Source organism: Hylobates moloch, unplaced genomic scaffold (genome assembly GCF_009828535.3).
Source record: "Hylobates moloch isolate HMO894 unplaced genomic scaffold, HMol_V3 SCAFFOLD_2, whole genome shotgun sequence".
In the NCBI taxonomy this organism is placed as follows: Eukaryota; Metazoa; Chordata; class Mammalia; order Primates; family Hylobatidae; genus Hylobates; species Hylobates moloch.
The window spans coordinates 74,186,538-74,203,684 of record NW_026652277.1 but is presented as its reverse complement, the minus strand read 5'-3'; the positions used below and the strand labels follow the sequence as shown (position 1 = coordinate 74,203,684).

The 17,147-nt window shown below is 34.1% G+C and overlaps 1 long non-coding RNA gene across 4 annotated transcripts in view; it reads left to right on the top strand.

The window, feature by feature from the left end:
• LOC131382512 (uncharacterized) overlaps nucleotides 1-17,147 on the top strand; it is a 134,597-nt gene that overhangs the window by 40,369 nt on the left and 77,081 nt on the right. Inside the window, exon 5 of one of the 4 annotated variants that reach the window (XR_009212054.1) lies at nucleotides 2,322-2,353. The exons of the other annotated variants lie outside the window; for them this stretch is intronic. This is a non-coding gene — a long non-coding RNA (uncharacterized LOC131382512). Of the gene's footprint in view, nucleotides 1-2,321; nucleotides 2,354-17,147 lie in introns of those variants that run through there. 4 annotated transcript variants of the gene reach the window in all.

Here is a 17,147-nt window from a genome sequence, read left to right as displayed (position 1 = left end):
CCTCATTCTAAATTAAGTCAATTAGTAACACCCTAAGTGTTTTCTTTGCCTGCTTGTTTGTTTAGCACATTCCTAAATTTTGAATGAGTGTGTATGTTTCTAATTCAGCTTACTGATTCATAGATTTACACTGCCTCAATCTGAACAGATTTCAACCATAGGTGAATAGATTCTATTTACTCAATAATAATTTATTTTACACATATGAGCAAAAAGCAGTCATTCAATATATATTTTCTGTAATTTGTTTTACAAAATTATTTGATATATATTCTTCACATATAATTAAAATATATGGATTATTCATATTTTATAAAACTTAGAGAATTATCATCAGATAATTGTAAATTTTACTTACTTTGCATTTTAGTTCATGTGTTTATTTATTCAAAGGATAGAGTGCCATTCGATTTCTAAAATTCAAACACAATTTTAACACCGAGAAAAATGGCCAAAAAATATGCTTTACAGCTAGATTCAATTTCAGTTTGTATGTAACGAGAAAGAAGTTGTAGACTATATATACCACAGACTTAGTGAAACTGGGAAAATTGATGTCGCCTTTGTCAATGTAAACAAAATAAAATACATTCATTAATAATAAATACATTGTCAATATATGCAATTCCACTCTTGGCATTGTTAAAATATAAGTTTATCCTACTAACATGTTGAGTCTTTTGAACATCCATTTAGCTTCAAAAAACTGAGTACCATTTCATCATAGATACTTTTCCCCACTACCTCCAGAAGTCAGTAAAATATTAAACAACATTTCCTTGCATAATCAATATGTAAAAAAATACATCTGCATTATTTCTGTGTTAGTTGGATGTCTGCAGTGACACCAATAATAAAAACATTGTAAACATTCACAAAGATATAGTTAAAATTACAAAGATATACTTGAGATTTTTCTAGTTAAGACAACATAAACATGCATAAAGGCTCAACAAAATAATTTCAAGAATAAGAACACATCACAAATACTTGGTAGGTCATATATATATGTATATATACACACACATATGTGTATACATAAATGTGTGTATATATGTGTATATATGTACATGTGTATGTATACATGTATGTACATATATACACATGTGTATGTATACATATATACATATATGTAATGTATATACATATATACATATATGTATATAGTTGTGTATATATATGTGTATGTATATATATATAACATATATATATACACACACACACACATACAACACTTGGCTATGTCATTGAGGAATTGGAAGCTGAAAGCATGCATTAGTGGTTTAGAAAGGTATAATAATAGGACAGATGACAATTCAGAGAGTAACTGCAGATTCATTTTCCCAATATCATAGCAGCAAAGCAATGAGAATAAATAACAGATCCACAGTTATTTTAAAACTGTATTTACTGATTTTCTCTATAAGTAACTAAATTAACTGCTGATAAATTGGAGTATGTTTTTCCCTCACAATATCTCAGACTTAAACAAACATATTAGATGACATTAATAAAGATAATAATCTAAAACAAGTTATTCAAAAGTCCCTCTTACACATTCAATACTTTAGGGTGAACTCACATGCTATAAAACAGAAAAACAAAAAGAAAAGAAATTACATTCAGAATTACAGAACCATACAACAAATATGTCTGTCTACAGAAGGGCACTTATCCAGCATTTCTGAAAACAAAAGTATTCCTAGCAGCCCAGAACAATAAATAGGATTTGTAGACATTACTAAGTTTGAGCGAGTGATTGGTCATAGTGACCTTTATTCTATCTCTCCCCTGCATTTTCTGAGACATGACTAAAGCCTGTGGATTCTCATCAAAACTCGACCAGTATCCATTTATAAGCACATCCAGGAAAAGCATGGAGCATGTCTTGAAATACATTCATGTCATAGATAGGAAACTAAGAAACTTCAGTCTATATAAACTATTTTCATCTCTTATGATACTTGAAGGTAATCACTTTGAAAAAAATATGCAACATTTAAGTAAGTAGTTATATGGAAGATGTTTATTTTCTAGCTTTAGATTCTGGTATATATAGTAGTCTGATTATAAGCTCTTGTCGTTGAAATGATGAAGAGGAAGATGAAAAATGACTTGACAGTTACTTTCCAGAAAACTTTTATGTTTAATTGGAAATTTAGATTAGTTGATATCTAAATTTATTTTTAATACCAAAAGCCTGTTATATTAAATGTGATAGCTGCAATGTCAGTATATTTATCATGTATTTAAAAATATACCTTAAATACAAAAAAAAAAAAACCTGAGGGCATAATGATTTATATCTTTTTCACTTTAAGAGCAAATCGTACTTTGGGAGGCCATGGTGGGAGGATCACTTGAAGCCAGGGGTTCAAGACCAGCAAGGACAACTAAGAAAGATCCCATCTCAAGAAGAAAGAAAGAAAGAAAGAAAGAAAGAAAGAAAGAAAGAAAGAAAGAAAGAAAGAAAGAAAGAAAGAAAGAAAGGGAGAAAGAGAAAGAAAGAAGAAAGAAAGAAAAGAAAAGAAAAGAAAAGAAAAGAAAAGAAAAGAAAAGAAAAGGAAGGAAAGGAAGGAAAGGGAGAAGCATGGTGGCATGTGCCTATAGTTCCAGCTGAGAGAACTGAGTTTCAGGGGTGGGAGGCTGAGGTTGGAGGATTGCTTGAGCCCAGGAGTTCAAGACCACTGTGATCTATGATTGCCCACTCACTGCACTTCAACGTGGGCAACAGAGCAAGATATTATTTATAAAATAAAAATGAAAGTAATTATTTAAAAAGAGCGAATTTTAAGCATAAAACATAATTTTTTGAAAACAGAGAAAAAAATCATATAACCACTAGCTTCCAAAGTACGGTAATTATTTTATTGTATTTTGTCTTTATAATCACTGAATACATAAATTGTATATAATGCAAATATTACTTTAATAATACATATGAGTATTATCACATATTCTTAATAGGTATAATTACTAGAATCTATATGATATTCTATGCAAAAAATAAAACAACACAAGTTTGGATCTTTTATAAACATTTTTTTTTAATTATCAAAAATACCCTCATGAATGTCTTAGTGCCTTTTAAGCATTTCAAGTTTTTTTTCCACAATTTATTTTCAAAAGAATAATTAGGACAAAAGTTTCTCATATTTGTACTGCTATTAATATACGGTAAAAGTTCATATTCTATAAAGTTCAGATAGTACATATTTCAGACTTTGTGGTCCACACAGTCTATGACAAACAAGTAGGCATAGTGATATGGTTTGGCTGTGTACCCATCCAAATCTCATCTTGAATTCCCTCCTGTTGCGGGAGGGACCCAGTGGGCAGTAATTAAATCATGGGGGCAAGTTTTTCTCAAGCTCTTCTCATGAATAAGTCCCACAAGATAGGATGGTTTTATAAAGAAGAATTCCCCTCCATGAGTTCTCTCTCTGCCTGCCGCCATCTACGTAAGATGTGATGTGCTCCTCCTTGCCTTCCACCATGACTGTGAGGCCTCCCCAGCCATGTGGAACTGTAAGTCCATTAAACCTCTTTCTTTTGTAAATTGCCCAGTCTCGGATATGTCTTTATTAGCATAATACAATAAATTGGTACCAGTAGAGTGAGGTGCTGCTGAAAAGATACCTGAAAAGATAGAAGTGACTTTGGAATTGGGTAACAGAGAGAGGTCAGAACAGTTTGGAGGGCTCATAAGAAGGCAGGAAAATGTGGGAAAGTTTGGAACTCTCTAGATACTTGTTGAATGGCTTTGACCAAAATGCTGATAATGATATGGACAATGAAATCCAGGTGGAGGTGGTCTCAGAGACGAGGAACCTGTTGGGACTGGAGCAAATATGACTCCTGTTATGTTTTAGCAAAGAGACTGTGGCATTTTGCCACTGCCCTAGATATCTGTGAAACTTCAAACAGATGATTTATGGTACCTGGCAGAAGAAATTCTAAAAGATGATTTAGGGTATCTGGCAGATGAAATTTCTAAGCAGCAAAGCATTCAAGACGTGAGTTGGGTGCTGTTAAAGGCATTCAGTTTTATAAGGGAAACAGAACATAACTTTTTGGAAAATTTGCAGAATTATGTATATTTGCACAAATTATATATTTATATATTATATAATATACATAAATTTGCAGAATTATACATATTCTCATACAAATTATCTATATATTTTATACAATATGAAATTTGCAGTCTGACCATGCAATAGAAAAGAAAATCCCATTTTCTGAGGATACATTCAAGCCACCTGCAGAAATTTGCAAAAGTAATGAGGAACCAAATGTTAATCATCAAGACAATGGGGAAAATGTCTCTAGGGCATGCCAGAGACTTTTGTGACAGCCCCTCTCATCAAAGGCCCAGAGGTTTAGGAGGAAAAATGGTTTCATAGGCTGGGTCTGGCGTCCCTCTGTTGTGTGCAGTCTGGGGACTTGGTGCCCCACATCCCAGCTGCTCCAGTGTGACTAAAAGTGATCAAGGTACAGCTCAAGCTGTTGCTTCAGAGGGTGCAAGCCCCAAGCCTTGGCAGTTTCTATGTGGTGTTGAGCCTGTGAGTACACAGAAGTCAAAAATTGTTGTTCAGGAATCTCACCTAGATTTCAGAAGATGTATGGAAATGCCTGGATGCCCAGGTGGAAGTTTGCTGCAGGGGCAGGGCCCTCATGGAGAACCTCTGCTAGGGCAGTGAGAAAGGGAAATGTGGGGTTGGAGCCCCCACACAGAGTCCCTGCTGGGGCACTGCCTAGTGGAGCTGTGAGAAGACAGCCACCATCCTCCAGAGCCCAGGATGGTAGATCCACTGACAGCTTACACCGTGCATCTGGAAAAGCCGCAGACACTCAACACCAGCCTGTTAAGGCAGCCAGGAGGGGGGCTGTCCCTGCAAAGCCACAGAGATGGAGCTGCCCAAGACCATGAGAACCCATCTCTTGCATCAGCATGACCTGGATATGAGACATGGAGTTAAACGAGATCATTTCTGAATGTTGAGATTTGACTACCCCACTGGATTTTGGACTTGCATGGAGCCTGTAGCCTCTCTATTTTGGCCGTTGTCTCCCATTTGAAATGGCTGTATTTGCCTCCACTCCCTGTATCCCCATGTATCTAGGAAGTAACTTACTTGCTTTTGATTTTACAGGCTCATAGGTGGAAGGAACTTGCCTTGTTTCAGATGAGACTTTGGACTGTTGACTTTTGAATTAATACTGAAATAAGACTTTGGGGGACTGTTGGGAAGGCATGATTGGTTTTGAAATGTGAGGACAAGGGATTTGGAAGGGGTCAGAGGTGGAATGATATGGTTTGGCTGTGTCCTCACTCAAATCTCATATTGAATTCTCACATGTTGTGGGAGGGACCTGGTGGTAGGTAATTTAATCATGAGGACAAGTCTTTCCTATGCTGTTCTCGTGATAGTAAATAAGTCCCAGGAGTTCTGATGGTTGTATAAAGAGGAGTTCCCCTGCACAAGCTCTCTCTCTTTGCCCACCACCATCCATGTAAGATGTGGCTTGTCCCTCTTTGCTTTGCACCATGACTGTTAGTCTTCCCCAGCCATGTGGAACTGTAAGTCACGTTAAACCTCTTTCTTTTGTAAATTGCCCAGTCTCAGGTATATCTTTATTAGCAGCATGATAACAGACTAATACACATAGACAAAACCTAAATGAGAAAACGTATCTTTGTTTCAATAAAACATTATTTACAAAATCAGTAGTGGTTTGAATTTGTCCTGTGAGCAGTAGTTTGCCCACCCCAGGACTAAACAATCAAGACATTAATATATAATCCAAGCATAAAATACTAATTGATAGTTTTATTATTCAAATTGCAAAATTTCATTAGAGTGAAAGTAAAACTCTGAAGCTATCTCACATGTATAGCAATTTTCCAGAGCTCAAAATAAACCTTAATATGTTTCATTCCATCTAGTTTATTTAGGGCCACAGGGCCTATTAACAGTAATTATAGTTTATATTTGTGAAAGCAACAGAATGATTTATCTGCTTTTTAGTATTTCATTTTGTTTTACAAATTAAAATTATTCTCACATACCAATGTTTTTACTAACAGAAAAGACAATTTATTTCTTATCTTACCAAGAAATATGTCTTTTTCCTTGTATAAATATATCTGTTTACATTTTTCTCAATAATTTGCACTTCTTGGAGGACTAGTACTTAGAACATAAATGCAATTTAGAAAATTACTATACCTTTACAATATTTGTTGAATAAAATAATAAATATCAATCCAAGTTTATATTGAAAACTCTTGTTTAATATCTATCATTATTTTCCAAATAGTTTTGAGGCAGGGGCCAGGACTTGACTCCAGAGACAGGGCTGGGACTCTGGGTCAGATGAAGGACTAGCCAAAAGAGGACCAGGGCTTAAGCAGCTTTCAATCAGACACGCCCACCATCGTGCCATGTCGTTACTGCTGCTGTGGTGACACTCAGAAGTTATTGCCTTTTCCATGTCAATGACCCAATGACCCAAATGTTACTACCCTTTCCCTACAGATTCAACATAAGTACATGTGTCCATATGTATGTCCTTCATTCTTTCTCTGTGTGCAATTAAAAGTGGGTATAAGTATGACTGCAAAACTTCCCTGAGCTGCTACTCTCTGCCTACATCATATTCCTGCTCTGCAGAAGCAGTCACAAAGCTGTAACACTGCCTCTTCAATAAAACTGTTTTCTTCTATCATTGGCTTGCCCTTGAATTCTTTCCTGGGCAAAGCCAAGAACCCAGTGCGCTAAGCTCCACTTTGAGGCTTACTTCCCCTGCATCAGTTTATCAAAGGAACTCTATTTTTCACAACTTCAAAAGAACACTCTATGATTAAGAAATACATGGGAAAATATAATCTTTAGAAAATCTCCAAATCATGTAATTGTATTTAAAAGTATGTTAGAAACTAGATTTAATAGTAAAGATCTTGGCCTATAATGCTTACATTAAAATACATACGATAACACTGTATTTTGAGAAAATAGGTATATAACATAATTGCTAATTTTGATTTTATGACTACTACACTTAATATTGGCAAAAGTATTTTTCTACCTCTAGCATTGCTGTATATTTAAATACTACATTTTGTTACATAAAATTCTTTTCGATATTTGCTATAACTTAAGTTTGAAAACAAATTCACAAGTGGATATTCTACTTATACCAATGGTAAAAGGCAGTGATAATTTCATTTTTCTAGTTAATATCAATAGAAAGATACAGCCAAGATGCAATCAGTCTGAAATTCTCTACTTTCTGGACAGTTCATTTTGCTACACTATCAAAAGATCAAATAAACTGATTTCATTATCATGGTCAAGATATTTAATTTCCTAAGAGGTGCTTAAATTCACTGACAGGCTTATATTCAGGAAGAGAAACCGGACATCATAGAAAGCCACAACCTACAAATAACGAACTTCTACTGCAGAAGGAAAAATTAGCATTCACTCTGTGACATTAGGCTCACTCTGTAAAAATTGAAATGCCCCTGGTATAATTAATGCTATTTATTCTAGGGAGCATATAGTTCCTAGTATTTGTAGTACTATTGGATAAATCTGCTTTTATTTGTCTGTTGTTTACCATTACCCCATGCAACACCTTTTGTGGCAATGGACAGATGTACTTATGTTGAAATTCAGGACACCTGTCACATGGACAAATGTTAGCTTGTCAAAAACTTAGGCAGACTTCAGGTCTAAACATTCTGAAGTCTAATAACTATTCTTTGATTTCTTTCAACAAAAACATCCTTGAAAACTTGCTGATATAAAAACAAATAATTGTTTTCACAGCAATAACAAAAAGAATCCGAATCTGCTACGCTATGAGAATAACTGCCACATAATATAATGCTCATAGAATAGGCAAAACAGTAAAGATACTGCCTCTTGTATCAGAAGGAAGGAAATACATGCTAAACAATTTCGGAGGAAGAAGACCCACCTCACATCATTCTTCTCACCCTAGGCTTGGAAGTGCAAAGCCTACATTTACTTGATTTGGGACACTCATTTTTTGATAATAGATTTCTAATCCACCAGAATATACAAATTGTAATCTCTACCATGTTATTGAAGAAAAGAAAATGTATAATTGTACATTTTACAAAAGAAATGGAGACTAAAATTCCCTAGGAGCTGTACATACTGAATCAAAGTTGTGCTCTCTGTACTTGGTCTATGGAAAGTAATTACTAGTAGCCTTTGATTCTTCAGGGTGTTCATGTTCTTTATAAATTTTGATAAACAAGTGATGGGGCAGGAAATGCTACCACATTGTCCAAGTTTATCACTATCATAGATTAACCCCTGCTGGATTTCTACCATAGGCTACACACAGAAATCTGAGATCCAGCTTTAGATAAGAGAATTCTCCCAGAAAAGGCATGCTCAGAAGCAGATTGAGGACAATGTAAAGCACTGGATAAATTTATTCTCTTTCACATATAAATAAGGATAAAGAGAAAATTGTAAGCCAGAGAGCATTTTTGTGTCATCAAGCATTTTAAAAATCAGAAAATGAGACTAATTTTAAGACTTGTAAAGAAAGCTTTTCTCTTAATTTTCTCAGAATCAGAAGCCAAGGTAAGCAATAGGAAGTTCTGTTTTCTGCTCTCTGCACAATAATAGTCTATGGTGTTTCTATAAATAAGAAAGTTTCATTATAATGTAGGACATACTAAAAAGACAAAAGAAAAGTCTGAGAAGAAATGAGAACAAACAAGAAAATAAAACTCAGCAAATCCTGTAAAATTTTAGTAGGAAGACTGAATTCTACATTAAAAGCCAACAGAAAGCAAATTTGACACTAAAGAATGTGCAATATGTCTTTTAAAAGACAAACCGAAGATGGATATTGATACAATAGAAATGACAAAGTAATCAGAATTATGAGTGATAATAATTGATATGCATATACAAAGTAGAAATGTAATTCTCAATTATGAGGCACTAATTAATAATAATCTTAAAGAAATAGTATGAAAGCAATAATCAAAATTTTAATTAGAGAAAAATAAATACCTGAGCTGAAAGGCAAACAACATGCCAAGGAAAATGTTTTGAATACAAATTACCAAAAATCAATATTAAAAAATGTTAATCTTGTCTAGTGTGGTGGCTCATGCTTGTAATCCCAGTGATTCTGGAAGCTGAGGTGGCAGGTGGATTACTTGAGCCCAGGACTTCAAGGCTTCAGTGAGCCGTATAACCACACCACTGCACTCCAACCAGGTAACAGAATGAGATTTTGTTTCTAAAAGAAAACAAAAACGACAAAAAACATGGAAAGGAAAAAATAATCTAAATTTATTTTCTCCATATCTTAAAGCATTCAGCTAAATTAGTTCTAAAATACAAGTATTAAAGCAAGATAAAAAGTTCATAAAATAAAATTTCGTTTTTCATTAGTAATATTGTAAACTACTGAAATACAATGATAACATATATTCAGTCCTTCAGGATCCTGTGAAGAAGGAAATAATGAACTGTACTCAGTTTCTATCAAAGATATTTTACAAGGTAGGAAGTAGATTTAGGGGAAGCACAGAGGAAATAATCCTGTGGTAAATAAGAATAGGAGATGTTACTGCTCACAGTTTTGAAAGGACAATATGAATGATGACAGAGTGATTATTTGATTGGATATATATCCATATATTATATGTGTGTGTATATATATATATACACACACACATATATATACAATAAAATAAAGCTGTACACCTCTGATATATATATATCTACATATATATCTACATATATATATCTACATATATATATCTACATATATATCTACACATATATATCTACATATATATCTACATATATATATCAGAATTAGATTAATTTTTTAATTTTGTGGATAAAGTGGGCCACCTGAAAGAAGTTGTGCCTCTTGATCAAATTACAAAAGACACAGCAAATAGGCCAGGGCTTCCAGGAAGTATAAAGGGAAAATAACACCTCAAACTCACCATCCCCTTAATATCTACCCTACTCTAGATTTTGGCAGCACCTATTGATACTTTGTAGAGTGTTTCTACAAATTCATTTACCAAGTAACACATATTTGGTTTGAGTTTCACAGGATAGAAACAGATTCGGACTGTGGAACAAGGTGCTCTAACACTTGGGTCATATGATACAGCCGATCCGATTGTGGATGAAGTGTCTATGGTAAATAGAAATGTTTTAAGAAGACCACCACTAGTGAACTATAATGTATATACCCTAAGTAGTTTGGAGCAAATATAAGCCATTGAATATAAAATGTGTTCTTTGGGAAAATATCTTTTGTTAGCTTGGCAGATGGTAGAAATAGAGTGCTTTAGCAAGAACCTTCAGGTTACTATGTAACCGGTCTATCTTAGTTAGACTCTAGAGATCTGAGCCATAAAGCCATAAATTTGAGTGCATTAGCAGCAGTCTATTGTCAAATGAAAATAGTGCATGGGAGCATATAAGGTCACAGGTGTTGGAAAGGCATGTAAATTGCCTAAGGAAGTAGATGAGATGATCGTGGAACACATTTCCACATTGCCTTCTCACCTTAAACCCACAAAGCCCCATGGAGTATTTCCTACAATCGCTTAACTGAGAAAGAAAAATGAATGAGATCTAATTTAGGATAATGCTAATAAACATACTAGTACCACTTGAAAGTGAACAACTGCAAAAATGAAAGTGCAGTTACTCCAAGTGGGTAAACTTAACTCTTCACCTCCAGTTGCTGACTTCATCTGAAGGGAGAGGTAAGTATGAATTGACATGAACACATGGAACATAGCTGATAATTTGCTGAAAGGTCAAAACCTTAGGAGGAACAAGAATGGACATTGGATAATAAGGAGGTCTGGAAAAAGCTACGTGAAGAGATCTCTCAATTTGACAAATATATAAGAAGATTTGTTTCCCAAAAGAGTGCACATCGAAAGTTAAGCATAGAAAAATAAGGCTCTCAGTAATCAGGTAATCAAGGTAAGTTATCTGGGTTCCAGTAAGCTTTTCCTCCAGTAGCTCTTGTCTTTGTTCTATGGACTCACTACAAAGTGTTGATCACATCAGGGAGAAGGTTGTATATAAATTCAACAATAATAATTTCTATTTAATGAGGCTGATCTGGTCATAGCCAACAGCAGAAACTATCAGTGGTTCCTCCTACAGCATAGATCCACAGGGGAAATAGCAAGCCACTTGGAAACATGTTGATTACATCGCACCAATACTACTGTGACATTTTTATCCTCATTAGAAGATAGACACCTTTCTCTTCTGTTATAATTAATACTTAGTAGCCTCATTAAGATGTAATTAAGATACCATACAATTTTACCTATTTAAAGTACACAATTGAATGTTCTTAGTATATTTACACGATTATGTAGACATGATCACATCTAATTTTAGAATATTTTTGTCAACACCAAAAATATCCTAATTGCATCTATTAGCAATCACTCTAAACTTCGCCCACATGTCCCCTATTCCCAGCAACTGCTAGCTTGCATTTTGTTCTTACAGTATTGTCTATTTTGGAGAATTTATATATTTGAACTATTGTAATATGTAGTTTCTTGTGGCTCGATATTTCACAACATATTTCAAGTTCTATCTTTGTTGTGCATGTAATAATATATTATTCATTTTTTGTTGATTGATATTCCATTGCATTGATATAAAATATTTATTTATCCATTCATGATTTGATAGATATTGGATCATTTCCATTTTTTGATACTAACAAAAATGTCAATATGTATATTCATGTATAAATTTTTGTTTGTATAAAGTGTCTTCAATTCTCTTGGTTATATCCCTAGGACTAAAATTGGTGGGTTACATTGTAAGTCTACGTTTAACATTTTGATAATGTGTCAAGTTGTTTTGCAAAGTAGTTGTGTTATTTTCTATTCCCACCAGCAATGTTTGATGGTTTTAATTTCTGGACATCCTTACCAATACTTGTTATTATCTATCTTATTTTTATAATTAAAGCCTTCAAGAAAATGTGAAATGTGACGTCATTGTGATTTTGATTTGCTTTTTCTTAATGATTAATAACATTAAATATACTTTCATGTGCTGCTTATTGGCTATTTGTGTATCTTATTTGAAATAAAATATCTATTTAAATTTTTATATTAAAAAATTGGGTTAAAGGGTTTTTTTATATTGTTGATATACTTCTCTCATTATATATATATATAAGGCTGGATGTAGTGGCTCATGCCTGTAATCACAGCACTTTTGGAGGCCAAAGTGGGAGTGCGGCTTGAGGTGAGGAGTTCAAGACCAGCAATGGCATTAGCGAGATAGTGTCTCAAAAAAAAATGATGATTGATAGATGATAGATAGATAGATAGATAGATAGACATGTAATTTGAAAATATTTTCTCCCAATCTATGCTTTTTTCATTTTCTTGTTATTATATTTTTATAGACAAAAGTTTCTAATTTTAAAAACATCCACATTATTGACTTTTCCCCCTTTAGTTTCTGTGCTCTAGATGTGAACAGATCAACAATGAATTCTGAAATTTAATCAGTAATAAAAAGTCCCTGCCAACCAGAAAAAGCTGAGGACCAGATGGACTCACAGCTGAACTATACCAGATATACAAAGAAGAGCTGGTACCAATCCTACTGAAACTATTTCAAAAAAATTAAGAAGGAGGGACTCCTCTCTAACTTATTATATGAAACAAGATCCCACTTGATACCATAATCTGGCAAGAACACAGCAAAAAAAGAAAACCGCAGGCCAATATGATAGATACGAAAATCCATAACAAAATACTAGCAAACTGAATACAGTACCACATACAAATTTTAAAAATTGTTAAAGTGGCCTGATTGCCCAAAGAAATCTAGAGTTTTGATGCTATTCCCATCAAATTACCATCATTTTTTACACAACTAGAAAAAAACTATTCTAAAATTCCAACCATAAAAGACCCCAAATATCCAAAACAATTCTAAGAAAAAAAAACAACAACAACAACAACAAAAAAACCCACAAAGCCTGAGGCATCACATTACCCAACTTCAATCTAAATTACAAGGAAGGAATGCCCTATTAAATAAATAATTCTGGGAAAACTGGTTATCCTTATGCAGAAGAATAAAACTGGACCCGTCTCTCACCATATACAAAAATTAACTCAAGATGTATTAAAAACCTAAATGTAAGACTTCAAACTATAAAAAATCTTAGAAGAAAACCTAGAAAATACTATTCTAGCCATCAATCTAGGCAAAGAATTTATGACTAAGTCCTCAAAAGCAATTTGCAACAAAACAAAAAATTGATAAATGGTACCTAGTTAAATTAAAGTGGTTCTGCATAGCAAAGGAAACTATCAAGAGTAGACAAACAACCTATAGAATGAGAGAAAATATTTACTATGTATCCAACAAAGAACTAATATCCGGAACTTAAATGAATCAACAAGAAAAAAAAAAATAATCCCATTAAAAACTGGGCAAGGGGCACGAACAGATACTTCTTAAAAAAAAAGACATACATGCAGCCAACAACATGAAAAAAATGCTCAACTTCACTAATCACCAGAGCAATGCAAATCAAAACCACAACGAAATACCATCTCACACAAGTCAGATGGTGATTATTAAAAAGTCAAAAAATAACAGATGCTGGTGATATTGCAGAGAAAAGGGCATGCTTACATACTGTTGGTGGGAATGTAAATTAGTTCAGCCATTTTAGAAAGTAGTTTGGAGATTTCGCAAAGAACTAAAAATAGAACTACCTTCGACCCAGCAATTGAATTACTGTGTATATACCCAAAGGAAAATACATAATTCTACCAAAAATACACGTGTACTCACATGTTTATTGCAGCACTATTCACAATACTAAAGATGTTTGAGCAACCTAGGTGCCCATCAATGGTGAATTGGATAAAGGAAAGGTGGTACATACACATCATGCAATGCTATGCAACCATAAAGAGGAATGAAATTGTGTACTTTGCAGGAACGTAGATGTAGGTGGAGGCCATTACCCTAAGTGAATTAACGTAGAGACAAAAAAATATTTCATCTTCTCATTTATAAGTGAGAGCTAAACATTGTGTTCATATGGACACAAAGATGACAATAGACACTGGAGACTCCAAAAGGAAGAGCGGAGAGTAAAAGGGCTAAAAAACTTCCTTTTGAGTACTATGTTCACTATATGGGTGATGGGATCAGTAGAAGTCCAATTCTCAGCATCATACTATATATACCCTTTTAACAACCTGCACATGTACACCTTGAATCTAAAATAAAAATTTAAAAATGTCAAAGCTGAAAGAAAGTGCCAAAGCCAATGTCATCCATATTTGTGCTATGTTTTCTTTAGTTTTGTACCTTTAGCTTTTATATTAGCCTTAAAGCATTTTAATTTAACTTTGCATATGGTGTGAGATAGGAGTCCAACTTCATTTTTTTTTCTTTTCATTTGGCTATCTAGCCATGTCAGTGCCATACTTTCAGACAAATCTCTGAATCTCCTCATCCTCATGTTCCACCTTTCCATCATGTGGATTCCCTGCACTACTGGACCAGAGCTTGGGGCAGAAACCTGCTTTTCCTAGAGTGACAGCCTTGCTGTATGAGAGGGCACTGGAGATTTGGGAGTAGCAAACCTGGACCTTTGAACTGCTGTGTAATGAAGGCACAAGCTGAGGAAGAAATGTTTGGGGCTGCAATATTCTTGGCCTGTTATACCTGGGGTAGGACTTCTAGAGGACTTGACTAGAGGAAGGGACACCTGCTTCTCCCAGCCATGTCTACCTGGAATAGAGCCTCTCCAAAATGCCCTTGAGTGAAAGGGTGAAAAACAGAACCTTGGCTGTTTGGAGGATAGGGGAACCCTGTATGTTTGGCTGCATGTTACCAGTATAGAGCTTCCCTAAGAAAAATGAGTGGGAGGGGCTGCAGTAAGGTAATAGATAATATCACAAATGACACAGACATCCACTGTTCTTCTTAAGATTTAGTAGATTTTCATGAACAAAGATTTCTCTATTTACTGTACTCAGAAATTTTAATTATTATGTTTTTATAATATTCTGTGGTTAAATTGCTGTCTTGGTTTTACAAGGTTTCACGAAGATCCTTACATGGCCATTCTGATACTCACACATTAAGAAACTTACCTGGATATATTTATTTTCTTCCCTACCTACAGTGCTTCTGCTAAAACCCTTATCTATATATTTATAAAATGTTATTTGCTCTCAGGGAAATCCACACAGCATTATGGAATAATAAGGTATCTTCCTAAATGTAGATCATTATAATTCAAAACACAGTATCTAGACCACAGAACTCATTGGTGTTACTTTGAGCTAAATGAAGAAGATGGCCTGGAAGTGCAGTAGAATAACATTTTGAATACTTAGTTCTAGTTTCAGGTAGTAGAGTATCTGAACTAGAAACAATAGATGTTAATATATCTCCCACAGTCAGAATATGCTGGTCAGGAAACCAGGAAGTTTATATAGATGAGGCTCCTTTTACTCTAAACTGTCCATGAAAAAATTTGAAACACAAATGTAATCATTGTTTTATGTGTGCATGGTGTTTGTGTGTGTGCATGTGCATGAGTGTACTAAGTATATATGAAATATATGAAACCAATTTTTTTCTTTAACTCTTTTTTTACTACCTTAACTTACTTTTTTTACTACCTTATTACTAACTTACTACAGCAAGTTAGTAATATTTCCTACATATTTCCTACATAGTAAGATAGTAAGATTTCATACATATTTCTTACATAGTAAGATTTTCTACATATTTCAGTATTTAATTCAGTATTACAAAACATTGAAATAGTGAATGAGCTATAAATAAATAAATATCAATAAATATAAAGTGGCATATGGGAGGTATGTCTCCATTTATGGCGGAGGTAAGCATGACTTTTGTGGTGTGAGAGATAGTTGCATCAAGTTAGGGTAAAGTATGGTGTTGTTATTCTTATGTATATATTCTGAGTCTATGAGGAGGTGGGCTGTACTGTATTAGCTGGTCTACTCAGTATTATCCCCACATTCCTCTGTGCAATGCAAAAGAACCTGGTACAGGTTTTCCAGAATCTCTTTACCTATGCATTTTAGGTTAGAGTTTGTCAATGAGAGGAATTTATAAAATATTTGGAAAATGAATGAGGGAGACAAAGAAAAAGCATTATTCATGGGGCATGTTGCAGTCAGATGAGATGGCCTGGCAGACTTTCTCATCATCCCTGATTCTCAAAAATGGTAACTAGTTATGTCAGAATAGTAATTTTCACTTCTGAGATTATGCTTTGATGTTTTGGGGTATGCCAATGGCTTCACAGACCTCTCTGCTTGCTCCTCTTTCATAGTGGTAGCCAGATGCTATGCCCCTTAGATCTTTCAAAAATGCCAGTTTCTCATATGCATCAGGGGCAGTATTCCAGATCTACTTTTCCTCACTTCCATCTGCATACAAGTAAACTCTTATTTCTACATCTGTCTTTATTTTATAGCACATATACGGTCAGTTTTCTGACCAAACTGAGACTGTCATACCATGTGTGTTCATGTAATAGAAACGTCATCAAGTATAAATATTCTCAGGTACAGCTAAATTCATTATTATTAAATTTGTTTGTATAATACATTCATAAGTTAGAAAATCAGTTACTTTATAATTTTTTAAAGAAAAATAACTATTATTATTTTATTTTATTTAAGGAAAAAGTGTACTATTTGCCCAGCTGATTACACTATACTTTCCTTCCCATGTAACTGGGTGCTACCCTTAGTTCCACACTTGCATGTCTTTCTGTAGCCCTCACCAATGAAGAAGAGCGGGAAACTGGGAATGATTTCGTGCTTAAAACTGCTTAATGTTATATACATATTTAACTTGACAGTAATGCTTAATATTCAGGTTTTTTCTTTTGTATTAGGGTACAAATTGTGTGCTACATGGATATTTGTGGGTCAATGGATAAGGATAGGGAGGTGCATGGGACTTTAATTATTCTTTTCCTAGATGTTCCATATTTAGTAACTGTCCATTTAAGGATACTCCAGTCCTTCAAAATGAAGACATAGT